This window comes from Gobius niger (assembly GCF_951799975.1).
Source record: "Gobius niger genome assembly, chromosome: 7".
Taxonomy (NCBI): domain Eukaryota; kingdom Metazoa; phylum Chordata; class Actinopteri; order Gobiiformes; family Gobiidae; genus Gobius; species Gobius niger.
The window spans coordinates 2404003-2418985 of NC_136858.1; positions in this window are offsets into that span (position 1 = coordinate 2404003).

The following is a 14983-nucleotide window of genomic DNA, read 5'->3' on the forward strand; positions in this document are numbered from 1 at the left end:
GCCGCCGCCGCGGCGCCGCCATGTTTATTTCCCACACCGACTTTGAAGCTAAGCAGGGACGGGCCTGGTTAGGACTGGGATGGGAGATCGTTCCTCCGAAGCTAAGCAGGGAAGGGCCTGGTTAGGACTGGGATGGGAGACCGTTTGGGAACATCAGGAAGCCTGGCGACAGTAGTGAGTTTGTGCGTGGTGCCGGCCCCCACGTTGCGGTCCCGCCGCCCGAGGGCATTGACCACGGGTCCATATGGACCGCGGTGCTGCTGTCCGAGGACAACCCGCCGTCACAACAACGCGAATGCACGAGATCTGACTGCCGTGTGTGTGTGCGCGTGCGCGCGTTTGTGTGTGCGTCGGTGCGTGTATGTGTGCGCGCGTGCATCACAACAGGGCGGTGTGCGCGTGCGTGTGTGCGTGCGTGTGTGTGCGCGCGCACCCAGGGCGATGTGTGTCATTTGCTTTCACGTATTGTGAGCCCAGAGGTACATTTGATTCTAAAGCTGCTTTGAAAGCATTGCCAATTGTATTGTAAGGTCATAAATACTGTCTAACACCGATCATTTGGCTATTTCAGTTCAAAACCCACTTTTTTTTTTTTTTACATTGTACACTACCGTGATGGACCAAACCACGGGTCCTGCGCCGTGAACCAAACCGTTAGAGCTGAACCCCTAATATTGATCCATGCTTATTCCACTGTCTCTTGATTTCTATTCCCTTTTAGCGAACATATTGTGGTTGTAGTTTATAAGAAAGGAGTACGGGTGCATCAAACACTCAAATTGCAGTTTGTTTGAATTTATTTTTTGCATTAATTATTTTCAACATTTGTAGTGGCCATAGTTCTTGGAATGGGTTGGGAACCACTGGTCTACAGCTTAACTGTGTGACGGGTTGGACATTTCTTTGTAATAACTCATAATCTCAGAATATCAAATGTGGAAACTAGCGAGGCCCGGCCAAAGGCCGGGTCTCAGCTAGTAAAAAAAGATGTCATATTGTAAACTAATCTCTATTCAAAAGCCTACAGAGTTTAGGAATGTGGCGTCATACGGCTAAGCATGATGGGATTAGCCGCAATTGTAAACTAATGGAGATTTTAAAAGTTAAAATACTGGAATTATTGTTCACATTAAAACACTTGGACACCACCGAGTGTTAGATGTATTTAGCAGCAGTAACGGAGTTGTTCCACGGCTATTTTCTCCACTTTTGATACTGTTTTCAGCTAATGTTAGTCAATGGAAATGTATGCTAACAGCTGCAAAGATGGCGGATCTCCATGGTAACTGTGGAATTTCCCGAACTCTAAGCTTGACCGTTATGTAGCAATGACGACTGACGGGCCACTCGCTGAATAACATGTCCTCTTTGTTATAATCTTAATCAAACACTAAGCCCAATGTAAACACCGACAACACATTCTCTGCATATTTGCGTTTTATCCCGGATGTCAAAGGCGTTTAAACCGTAAATTTGTCCGTTATGTTCGTTATAAAACAAGGGCAAGGTGCGTAGCTTCAGTTCACAATGCCATCACCACTGCTCACGGATCCATTTTGTTTACAAGGCTTGATTTACAACTGTACTCATAATAGTTTAGTACGAAATCGGAATGCAGGGGCCTGGTCAGTATTTCTTGTGAGAAACGATGGGAGAAAAACAACACGACGATGCGGTGAAGGAGGGCTGTGGCGTGACGACCGGTCCGCGCGCCATTTTTGCTCATTTTCAGCTCGTTTACTTTTCCGATAAAACACACATTCTCGTCTAAATAATGAGTGCATCTGGCACCGTAACTAAGATTAATGGCCCTGTGACATATTAAAACGCCGATACTGTTTGTCCGGGCGCAGTTGCCGTACGAGAGGCGGCAGACCGGCTCACGCATGCGCAGAGCCCTTCTCTAGACGGATCTGGCAGAAACCTGTTCAACACAGCGACGCAGATCTGGCAGAGGCGTTCTCTCCATCACTGCCTCGCCTGCTTTTGCAACCGAGATATTAAAACGACACTAAGCCCAATTTCAAGTCTTTCTCACTGGGTGTTAATGTTACAAATTAAGAGTTTAGTTTTATAGGAAGTGGAATGAACAGTAGCAACAACGGTGCTATTTTTGGACGATTACAATGCATGCAGCTAGCTCAAGCCGGTGTCGTGATGACTCCTGTCCGCTTTGTGCGCCTGTACAGTGGCCTGAAGACTCTGGCTTTGTAAGATACGGTCCAAAAGGCTTTAGTTTTTCATTCGCTGAGTAACAGGAGGGATTTAATTTTCTGCATTTAATGTGTAAAACGCAAAGAAAGGCAATCTAGAAAATAATATTTAACCAACTGCTAATAATGTTTATAGCTTGTGTGACAACGAAAAGTGGCAAACATTTCTGTCAAAGCACATAAAATAATCTGTCTTCAATAAATATATATATATTAATTTGTCCCACAATGAAGGATTATTATATAAGCTCACAGCTGAGAAAATAAACAAAACTGCATGATTTTTATTATTTCCATATATGGATGAAATGTGCATCTCATTAAAAAAAAAAAAAGTTATTACAGCCATACACGAGAGGATGATGCATATGCAAATCTCCAAATTCAAAGAATATTAGTTATTTAATTTAAAGCTAAAGAGAATCAAGGTCATGTCAAGGAATGTGTTCATTAGGTTAAGTATTCAGTGCACTAATAAAGGGAAAACAAATGATGGTTGTTTTGTTTTATCTTCAACATAGCATCTGTGATCACATCATGCATTGGTAAATATTACATTAGCCTCATTCGTATTCGGACAGATAACATCTCCCAGTCAAATAGTAATGATTTTAAAAATCAAACTGAAAGTACACGCAGTAACCCTAACATAATAAAATATGAAAATATTCAAAAGATGCTCAAAGTGTAGTATGCGTTTTGGGTAGTTTTTTGACAGCGTTCTGATTGTTTTGAAGTGTAACTTCATTGTCTTGCACTTATTATCTCAGAGAAATAATAATTAGGTCAAATATTGAGCACTTATCCCAGTTATTTTATTCAAACACAGGTTTTACAAATCTAATCTAATTTTAATTCGTGTCCGTGGCGTTATCCGTGTTCATATAACAAAACCTATTTTCAAACAACATCTGTCAAAATTGCAGCTACAAAACAACTTTTCACATGAAATCCTCAATGCAGTATTTTTGCTAATAATTCAGCGACCCTTAAGCTATCCCTGAAAGCGCTGCATGCTAAGACAAAGCCAAGCCTCAAATATGAGCAGAAACCAGACAAAACTGGGCCATAAATGTTGCTCTTTTTTTCTTTTTTTTTTAAGCTAATATGCTAAAGTTAGCTTCGGCGTTAGCATCGAGGCTAAACGACAGCCATTTTGGATAAAACCGGTCACAAGGAAAGTCCGCTTACCTTCACCAAAGCTACTTCAGTTTTAGGTTGTTTTTGGACCACCACGGAAGAAATGAAAAAGTAGAAAAGCGGTTTATGGCTTGGGTTGAGGGTTTCGGGGGATCAATAGTCAGGAAATAAAGCGAGTTATTGTACAAATTCGGATGGGTTGTTTGCGTTAGCTGGCTGAAGCTGCTGCTGCTGCTGCTGCCTCAGAAGTGTCGCTGCTTTGTGTTACGCACAGTGTTGCTATGAGGATTTTAACCAATCATAAACAAGGCAAGGGGCTCTCTAAAATCCAGGCATTTCGTGAACATGTCTCCTAAATAAATCAAATTAATGCATCGGTCATTTATTTCATTCGGAGAGGATTTTTGTTGATGAAAAACCCATTTATAAACATCGCCGCTCTTCACGACTACGCAGGAGGAATTACGTCAACGGCTGGTCTCCATGGAGATGTAGTTGCTTTGACAACTTTTCCACAAGGCATTAAAACATAAAAATGAATTTGAATGTTTTATTATTATTATTATTTGTATTATTGTTGTTGTTAATAATAATAATAATAATAATAATAATAATAATAATAATAATAATAATAACAATAATAATAATAATAATAATATGATTATTATTATTTAAAAGGCTTTAGAGATCATTAACCTCTTAACCCCCACGTGAACCTAGCACATTTTCTCCAGTTTGGCATCACCCAAATCTAAATGCAAAAAAAATACTAAAAAAATGACAAAAACAAGATGACACAACAAAAAAAGCGATAAAAAAAGAGGAAAACAATATAAACAATTCCAAAATGTGATAAAAACATACTGGAAAAGCAACAATAACAAAGCGACAAAAATACGACTAAAGAGTGATGAAAAAGCAGCAAAAGAGCCACGAAAGAGTGACAAAAATGTGATGAAAAAGTGACAAACATGACAAAACAACCTACGAAAACACAACAAAAACTTCATCAGTTTTGTAAGTCTTCGACATGTTTTTGTCAAGTTTCTATTTTGTTATTGTTGCTTTTCCGCCATGTTTTTGTTGCTCTTTCATTGTCACGTTTTCATCCTTGTTTTCATCTCTAAATTAATACATTTTAATTTCAAAAACCTTTTAGATTTGGATAAAGCCAAACTAGAGAAAGTGTTCTCGGTTCAGGTGGGGATTAGGCCCTGTCCACACGTACTTAGACATTTTTATTAACAAAATTGGATATATGTCTCTACACATATTTTTGCTCAAAAGCTGTTTGTTGAATCCAATTTACTTTTGAATAGCTATTGCAAATCTTAATAAATGTTTGTTGCTTTAGTGGTATCAAAAATATCGTAATTTGGCATAAAATGGCCTTAAAGGAAAAGGCCACTGTTTTTGTTGTTACCTGAGCTTAGATGAGTTGATGCGTACCTGTCTGGTCTTTACTCGTGCGCTCAGTCACGCTAAAAGATCAAAGATGTTGTTTTGTGTAACTACACATGGATCGTGTAGCTCCTCACATATTTAAATGGGGGAAATGTGTAAGTTTGGCCCCATAGAGGAGAGGCTAAATGCTAACAACATCTTTGGTCTTTTTGCGTGACTGAGCGCACTCACAAAGACCAGACAGGTACGCATCAACTCGTCTAAGCTCAGGTAAGAACATATCTCAGTATGGAAAAACGGTGGCCTGTTCCTTTAAGATTTATATGGTTACTGGTACATTTTCTGATTGGAATGTATCGTAAAAAACAATTGATCCGGGGCGCTATGCTAACTACCCAAGCAGCCAATAGGTCACTGAAAGGTCAAATACACACTAATATCAACTTACATAAAAAGTCGCATAGGCTACAGACTGTGAAATAAAAATTGTATTGTGCAGCTAAATAATTTCATTTAAGCAGGTCTTATTCATTTACTTGACTTTTTAGCCCCATTTCGACAGCACTAGACCAGTTCGGTTCACTTGAGACCGGTTCATGTAAGGCCCACAAGTTTGTGTTTCAAGTGTCTTTAGGACAAAGTGGGCTGGGTCGTTATGGGAGTGACCGAGAACATTCATATTCATGTGACAGGCAACAACACAGCCTGATATCACTGAGCTTTAGTCCTGCATCAAAACACCTTTGTATAAGCAAAGTTTGACCATTAGGAGGGGCAGAGGCTCAAGTGTTTGAACAGTTTTCAAGCGCCAGAGGAACAGTAATGGGGAAAAAATAATAATCACAAAAATGCCCAAAACGAGTAAACCTATTCTTTTTAGTTCGACAGTGAATTTTAAAATAAAAGAGGGAGATATGAGGCCTCGCTCCTCTCATTTGGGCAATAAGAAACAATGTTTGGGAAAACTTGAAAAGTTGAGCAGTAGATTACTGTCATAAATATGATGGAAAATATATAATTTAATTGTATGATTTCACATCAAAATCAGGCATAGGCTGTGAATAGAGATGGAAAAAATGCCTATATTGTCATGATAGAACTTTGTGAATATATGCAAGCTGACTATTGGCCTGACCAATCAGAGTGGTGACACCCCCCTCCCCTTTCCCCCCAAACCGGTCTAGTTTGCAAAGCGCTCCAGACCCCATGGCTGAAGTGGTCTGGGGCTGGAGCGGTTTGGACCCCCCTTTTGGAGCGGAGCAGTTCAGAAACACCTTCAAACCACTCCGGTCCATCCGGTCTGGTCCTGTCGAAATGGGGCTTTTGAGTAACCTTTACTTTACTTTTTTGTTTTTAAACAAGGTTTAATGTGCTTCACGTTTGGTCATAATAAATGAAAAAGTCTGCCTTGATGTGTCTTTAGTTCCAAAGCCGACAACTGGACTGAGTAGTTTGAGTTGAGGATGTTTCACTTTCTCAGTGTGAAAGTGTTTTACTTTTTACACACTGCACTTCAGTCAGTCTCTTAATCACCATTTATTTTATTGGATGAAAAATAATATTATCTTTTGACAAATACACTTGAACCATGAACCACAACGACGACAAAGCTAATGTTCAAAGTCAAAATCAGAAAAACACGTGACACTAATGACTTGGATGAAACGCCTAGAATGTAGAGCGTTCCTTTATCAGCGAGACGACCGTCCAATCACACTGAGCGTTCACCAACGAGAGCCCGCCCCCCGCAGCTGATTGACAGATCATTTAACATCTGCAGTGCAGGAAGGAAAAAATCTCATCAGCTCAATCTAAAGCCAATAACACATTTGAATGAGCACAGAAAGGTTGTGTGGGACAGTCACGGGTTTGATTCTGGCCTCGGGTGTTACACTGATGTCGGAAACTGTGAAAATGTTTGAGTTTTTATTCAATAGCTCAATGTAGGTCAGGAAAGGCTGCAGAATGTAGGTTAAATCTGAAAAGCGGATCAATAATAACAAATGGACTGAGCAAGTCTTATTAAGGCGAGACACTGTGGGTGAATAGGAAAACTTTTTCAATTTAGAGATATCAATTGGAAACTTTTGCTGGCATAAATATGAGGAAAAAAATATTATTAGTACAAAATGTCCTATATTTTCAGCGACAAATCTGAATAAAGGATGGAGCCAGGTTTAAATGTATGGTTTTGTTTTATTGACAAATTAGTGACAAAGACTTTTTCAGAGAGGATCTTTGATGTCTTGTTTAGTTTTAAAATAACCTTTAAAACTCAATGAATAAGGCTAGGAATTAGATATATATAAAAAATCCCTGTTGTTACAAGGCTGGGAAATTGAAAGTCTATCGGAGCGACTTATGTGGAGATATTGTCGCCACAGTGTGAGGCCATTGAACTGACAATTACCCATGAAAATCTATGGAGAAAATGTATTAATTCTTTCCAGGTGAAAGCTTGTATGTTAAGAAGAAACCGTATTGGCCCAAAATCTGCAAAATGAGAAATAAAAATGCCTGTCGTGTCTCCCATTATAGTGCATACGAGTCGACGTGTTAATGCTTTTGAAATATGACCTATTTAGATGGATAAAATCTGTTGTAAGTCATTATTATCATTTTATTCCAGTGAAGCAGAATTTGAATGAAGAAATGTTGGGAACGTTATTTCATGTGAATTATTAAGCTACTGACATACAGTAGATAGAGTTAAAGGTCCAGAGCAGTATGTTCAAAGCAGCCAGACTTCCTTCAAACAAAAGTCTTCCTCCCATTTCCAAGAGGTCCTGCCTGCAGGCCTCCACCCCAGGCTCCGCTCTCAAGCCTCTTCCACTGACAGGACGGGAAATGCACTGGACTATCGACTCCCTGATTGGTCAGATTCGTACTAACGCCTTTTGTAAACTCCACTATCCTTAAGGTCAGGATAAGGGTCAGGTATACAGCTAGTTCGGATTCGTTTTTTTTTAACTCATATTTTTTTTTTTTTACAGAATTCATATAATATAATTGGATGCACAATATCCCTCTGTCCCTTCGCCTTTTCTGTCAGCGTAGTATTTACTCTCCAAGACAAGTAGTAAGTGCTACGACACCTGCAGTTGCGCTTATGGCCTCCAGGGGCAAGTTACTTAGCACTGCTTTAAAAATGTTACTAGCTGAGACCCGGCCTTCGGCCGGGCCTCGCTAGTCTCCACATTTGATATTCTGAGATTGTGAGTGAGTACAAAGAAATGTCCAACCCGTCACACAGTTCAGCTGTAGACCAGTGGTTCCCAACCCAGTCCAAAAACTATGGCCACTACAAATGTGTAAAATAATGAAGGCTAAAAATAATCTCAAACAAACAGCAATTGGAGTGTGTGATGCAGCCGTACTCCTTTCTTATAAACTACGACGACAATATGTTAGCTAAACTCAGGGAATAGAATTGAAGAGACAGTGGAATAATTATGGATAAATATTAGGGGTTCAGCTCTAACGGTTTGGGTCACGGTGCAGGACCCGTGGTTTGGTGCATGGTAGTGTGCAATCAAACAAATAATAAGTTGGTTTTGAAATGAAATAGCCTAATGATCGTTGTTAGACAGTATTGATAACCTTACAATAAAATTGGCAATGCGTTCAAAGCTGCTTTAGAATAAAATGTACCTCTGGGCTCACAATACGTGAAAGCAAAATAGAAAACAAATGGTCCAGCAGCAAAGTAAAAAAAAAGAAAAAAACTACGCAGTGCAGGCCATGCGCTCGTTAAGTGTTACACACACACACACACACACACACACACACGCACGCACGCACGCACGCACGCACGCAGGCACGCACGCGCACACAGCCCTGTTTGGATGCACGCGCGCACACATACACGCGCGGACGCACACACGCGTACACACACAAACGCGCGCGCACACACACAGCGCCCTGTTTGGATGCGCGCACACGCACGGCAGTGAGATCTCGTGCACTCGCGTTTTTGTGACGGCGGGTTGTCCTCGGACAGCAGCACCGCAGCACCACGGCTTCCTGGTGTTCCCAAACGGTCTCCCATCCCAGTCCTAACCAGGCCCGTCCCTGCTTAGCTTCAAAGTCGGTATGGGAAATAAACATGGCGGCGCCCAGGCGGCGGCCATTGAGATAGCGTTTTCTATAATAGATAACTAAAGAAAGCTGGGTACATTTTTTTGCAAACCCTTGAATATAATTGTGTTCACTATGCCATTCATCCATCCATCCATTTTCTTCCGCTTTATCCGGGGCCGGGTCGCGGGGGCAGCAGTCTCAGCAGAGATGTCCAGACTTCCCGATTCACACACACCTCCTCTAGATGTTCTGACCCCGAGGCGACACCAGGCCAGCTCGGAGACATAGTCCCACCAGCGTGTCCAGGGTCTCCCATGAGGCCTTGTCCCACTAGGACATGCCTGGAACACCTCCTGAGGGAGGCGACCAGGAGGCTCCGAAACAGATGCCCGAGCCACCTCAGCTGGCTCCTTTCGACGTGAAGGAGCAGCGGCTCTACTCCGAGCTCCTCCCGGGTAACTGAGCTCCTCACCCGATCTGGAAGGGTGCGCCCAGACACCCTGTGAAGGAAACTCATGTCCGTCGCTTGAGAAGAAGACCCCGAGATACTTGAACTCCGTCACTTGAGGTAAGGACTCCCCACCGACCTGTAGAGGGGATGCTATATTTAGTCTAATGTGTCATATGCACTTGAAGTAATATTTGATAGTATTATACAGTACTTTTGCTCAAGTAATGGAATGGGATATGTGCAAAAGCGTCTCAGAAGTCGTCCGTCTCTGAGTATCGCCGCCTGCAAGTGTTAACTCTCCCTCAGAGCATCGTAAAACTAATCGCCGATGTTATTAATATTACTTACACTCACTCCTGTTTATTTCCCCCTGGCCTTAAACATCCCCCTGCTGTAAATCAATGCAGTCTTGTCTCACGAGCCTGAGAGAGGGAGAGACCCACGGGCCGCGGATCGTAATGGGCCTGTCAGAATAATAATCGCTGACGGGGCAAACACGGCATTAGCGCTGCTGCTGCTGACAAAAGCACTTGTTTCTAATGCGTTTCTGCAGGTACAGTACCAGCCGTAAACAACAGTGTGGGGCTTTAACATGTGCCGACCGTCGGGCTGCATTTACAAGATGCTTTTAAGGCCATGTGCAGTAGCGTTTATACGCGCCGTACCGGACGCTTTTATCATCACCTGCTCCCGTGAATGTAAATATGCATCTGTTTCTGTTTAGATGCCACATTTTCTCATTATCTGCATTACTATGTGCATTCAGAGAGTGGCTGTGTTATTCAAATGTACACGTTTATGATTAGATGCTACAACAGGAAAATCATTCATCAGTTTCTTATGATTTAACCAGGCTGGGTTGAGGCAGGTGTCCAGACGTCCATATCGACAAACTTCCTCCAGCTCCTTCAGAAAGAAATGTGACCAAAACTAAATCAAAATGAGCTGATGGGTTAGAATGGGTTACTGTAAATCCACTGCTAAAGGAACAGGTCAGTCAGAATCAGAATAGATTTTTTGCAGTGAACATGTAGATGAATTTTCTTTGGAGCAACATGAAGCAAAAAACTTGGTAGAGATAAATAGTAAACTATTTACAGATACATTAAAGGGACTATACAGAGTTTATAAATGTTAAAATGATGTATTTTCCTCCCCTACATGTGCCAACAATGTCCTAATGTGCAGAATGAGTCCAGACCACCACAACTGCCTCTAGAATCCTGCACTCAAAAACGTGTTACTTCAGGTCCGAAGTGCCGTCATGCATGAGCTTAATATAGAAGCTGCAGTTACACGTATGACCTGAGGGGGCAGTAGTGAGTATAAAATGGCGAACTTGCATCTAGCCACTTTAAAGGCACTACAGTGGGAGGAAAGTATGTGAACGCTTTGGAACTTCTCACATTTCTGCCATTTCTGGTTTGAAATCTAGGAGTGATCATGGACTCAGACCTGAACTTAAACCGCCACATCAAAGCAAAAACATCAGCAGCTTTTTACCATCTGAAAAACATGGCTAAGATCAGAGGAATAGTGTCAAAACCAGAGAGACTTATCCATGTGTTTGTCTCCAGTAGGTTAGACGACTGTAACGGCTGCAGAACATTCAGAACCAGGAAACACGACCATATTAGTCCAGTGCTCCGGTCTCTGCACTTACTTCCTGTCACTCAGAGAATAGGATTTAAAACAGCTCTACTTGTTACGAGTCTTTTCATGGTTTAGCACCAAAGTCCATCTCTGACATGTTAGAGCCGTATGAACCATCTCAGGGAGGGGTCTCCTGGTGGTTCCCAGAGTCAGGACTAAACACGGCGAGGCTGCGTTTCAGTTTCATGCAGCAAAAATCTGGAACAGACTTCATGAGGATGTGAGACAGGCCTCAACTCTGACAATGTTCAAATCCAGGCTGAAAACAGTTCTTTTTTTCTTGCCTTTTACTGTAATTGATTAATTTTATGTTGATGTTTTTATTGATTTTATATGTTTTCTTGTAATTTTATTCAACTGTGAAGCACTTTGAATTGCCTTGTGTATGAATTGTGCTCTACAAATAAACTTGCCTTGAATATTTGTCCAGTAGAGCTGTGGAGCGTCCAAGAGCTTGAATAGTTTGGGAGGAACACACAACGTCATGCGTGGAGGACAAATGGAGCAGCACCAACATCTTTACACTAATATGCTCACTAGAAATGGAGAAATTTGACATATTGTGAACTCAAACATCTGTGGGAAAACACTGGGCATCTACTGTATGAACCTTCCGGCGAGTTTTCTGTGAAAGTGACCCTGAAAAGTGATCCTGCAAGTCCTGACTGTGCGATGACAGGTTGATGCCCGTTGGAGTAAGTGAAGCGAACAGCCGATCGTTGTGACAAAGGTGATGGTGTGAGTGCGTGTGAACACCGACTGAACTAACTTCGAAGCGAATACAGATGAAACTAGGTCAGTCTTGGGTCGTCCCACAAAGCACTGCAATGGCTTCCTCTTTTCATTGTTCGCCAAAAAAAATCAGGTATAGGGCCTTTAACTACCAGCAGCAGATGTGAGTGTGGACACATAATGTTCATGAGTCGGGTACAGAGTGATGGGCGCACATTTGTTCATGAGTCTGATGGCGGAGGGGGCGGGATCTATGGGTCTGGATGGACCGTAGCCTCCTGCCTGAGGGGAGAGGGCTGAATAGTCCGTGTCCAGGGTGAGAAGGGTCAGCTGTGATCCGACCAGGTCCTGGAGGTGAACAGGTCCTCCACCTTCTCAGCAACACTTGTCCCGGTCTGTGGCGCCGGGGAACCACACGGTGATGGAAGAAGTCAGGGATGGTCCTATAAAAAATAAATATCAAGCATGGGGGTTAGCTCACCTGAATTGGGAATATTAATCTTGTTTTGAGTGGTTTTGACGGGCGGGCAGGTTGTCTCGTGATCGGAAGGTTGCATTTGAAGCTCCTTAAAGGAATAGGCCACCGTTTTTACATACTAAGATATGTTCTTACCTCACTTTAGACGTGTTAATATATCCCCGTCTGGTCTTTGTCCGTGCGCTCTGTCACGCAAAGGGAGCACATACGCAGCCTCTCCCACATGTCACATAGCTCCGAAAAAGCTCACGATAGAAGCTACCAAGCTCTTCCACGTGTTCCCTATTTAAATAAAGTTACGTGAAGTGTTTTCATGCGAAGTATATTTACCCAGAAATGTAGCATGTAGATTTTATAAGCAAATAAAAAGGGGGACTATATTGTGAGGCGTAATGATACGAGGAGCACAGCGTCCGCGTAGTAACTCCTAAAGACTTCCCCCGCTCACTTCCGTCAATAACCTTTAGGAGTTACTGCGCGGACGTTTTACTCCTCGTATCATTACGCCTCACAATGTAGTCCCCCTTTTTATTTGCTTATAAAATCGACATGCTACATTTCTGGGTAAATATACTTCGCATGAAAACACTTCACGTAACTTTATTTAAATAGGGAACACGTGGAAGAGCTTGGTAGCTTCTATCGTGAGCTTTTTCGGAGCTATGTGACATGTGGGAGAGGCTGCGTATGTGCTCCGTTTGCGTGACAGAGCGCACGGACAAAGACCAGACGGGGATATATTAACACATCTAAAGTGAGGTAAGAACATATCTTAGTATGTAAAAACGGTGGCCTATTCCTTTAAGGGGAGACACTACAGGCAAAACTCCTTTTTTTCAGTTTTCAGGTTTTGGGCAAAATTGGTCTCTGAACATACAAGCTTTCACCTGGAAACAGAAAATATGCCTAATCTTCACAATAACATGTTTAAATATTGCGCTGACTCAATGTTCCCCCATAGACTTATATGGGAGAATGCAATTTCAAGGGCCTTTTTCTCAAAACACATTTTTCTGTCATTGTGGCGACACTATGTCCACGTCAGTCGGACCTAAAGACTTCACATTTTCCAGCCTTGGACTGAACAATATTTGGAAGATTTTTTCAGAGGGATTTTATATTATTTAATCCCAAGCCCCATTTATTGAGTTTTGAATGTCAAAAAATAAGGCGAAAATTAGATTTTTACAAAATTTTCCACTAAAAAACAGATTATTTTAAAACTAAACAAGAAATCCAAAATCCCCTCAGAGAAAGTCTTGGTAACTCATTTATCAATAAAATGAAACCATAAATTTGAATGTAGCTCTATCCATTATTCAGATTTCGTTGCTGAAAAGATGGGAAATTTGGGGCATTTTTAGGCATAAAACACCTTGTTCTTATATGAAAAGATAAAATGACAGAAAACTTGCAATGTATTTTTTTCTCACATTTATGCCAGTGATTGACAGCAAAAGTTTCAATTTGATATCTGTAAATATAAATTTTTTCCCTATTCGCCTGCAGTGTCTCGCCTTAAAATGCACTCTGTTGTTGTGTCCTTGGGCAAGACACTTCACCCTACTTGCCTCCAGTGTCTGCGAACATTGGTGTGTGGATAAGAGTGTGAATGGGTGACTGGTTCCTTACTGTAAAGCGCTTTGGGCCTGATAAAGGCAGAAAACAGCTACATTAGTTGTGTCCATTTACCATTTTGATGAATGTAGACTCTTCTCCTGATCGGACCAAGATCACTTTGCTAGTTTGATGACATTTGAGACTTGTTTGAAGGTAATCATGCTTCAAATAAGTGAGACAAGTTCCAGCTTTCTTACCCCATTGGCAAAATAAAGATAAAATGTATTGAAAAAAATCATTTCGGAACGAGTGAAATAATCGAGGCAAAATGCCCAACTAAATCTTAACAAGTCAAAACTACTTCAATTTAATATATTATTATTATTTTGGAGTGGGTAGACACTTGGGAAATGTGCCATCAGCGAAAAAACAAAGTGCAAATAAGTAATAATAACAGGTGAATGCTGGCGATTGTGTCCCTGAGCAAGACACATCACCCACAATTGTGTTTTTGTCAGTGTGGAAGAGGGAAGCAGTTTGCTGTAGTTGCCTGTAAGCTCCACCAGATGGCCCTCCAAGCCTTGTGTATAAAACAGCTCCTCAATAAAGCAATCTGTTTCAACACAAGACTTCGAGTAAACCAAATCAGGACAAAAGACAATTAAACTGAGCAAATGAACTTTTGAAACCATGTCATAATGCTGTCCCGGCCTCATTCCTGCGTATTTAGCGTCTAATTGTCTGCCGTTTTACTCCTTAATTAGAGTTTGTGCTGCTTAGGATTGATTTAGTCATAGGTTTAGTCTAGTTTTAGTCCAGTTTCAATGTTCTCTTGATTATGATCTTGTATATTATATATTTCCCACCCTCTTAGTCCTCACATTCATTCCACACACACAGCAACTCCATTCATTTCCTTCACAGTCCACAGAAAGACTCTCATGTCGCAGTTATCGTGTAATCTCTGCGATATTACTCTGAATGTGGACTTCATTTGGAGGTCCCCCCCCTCTCCTTCACGCTCCCCTTTTGTATCCGAGCATGTCCCGGTCGAGTGGCGTTATTAGATCTCTTCAGGAGAGCCGGGACGGGGGCATCGCTCTCCTCTCTGACTCCTCTGAATAAAGTGATGATTACCGATTTAATTAGGTGATCCGGGAGCCACAGGAGAGCGAGAGGAGCGAGAGGAGCGTGAGGAGCGAGAGGAGCGAGAGGAGCGTGAGGAGCGAGAGGAGCGAGAGGAGCGAGAGGAGCGTGAGGAGCGAGAGGAGC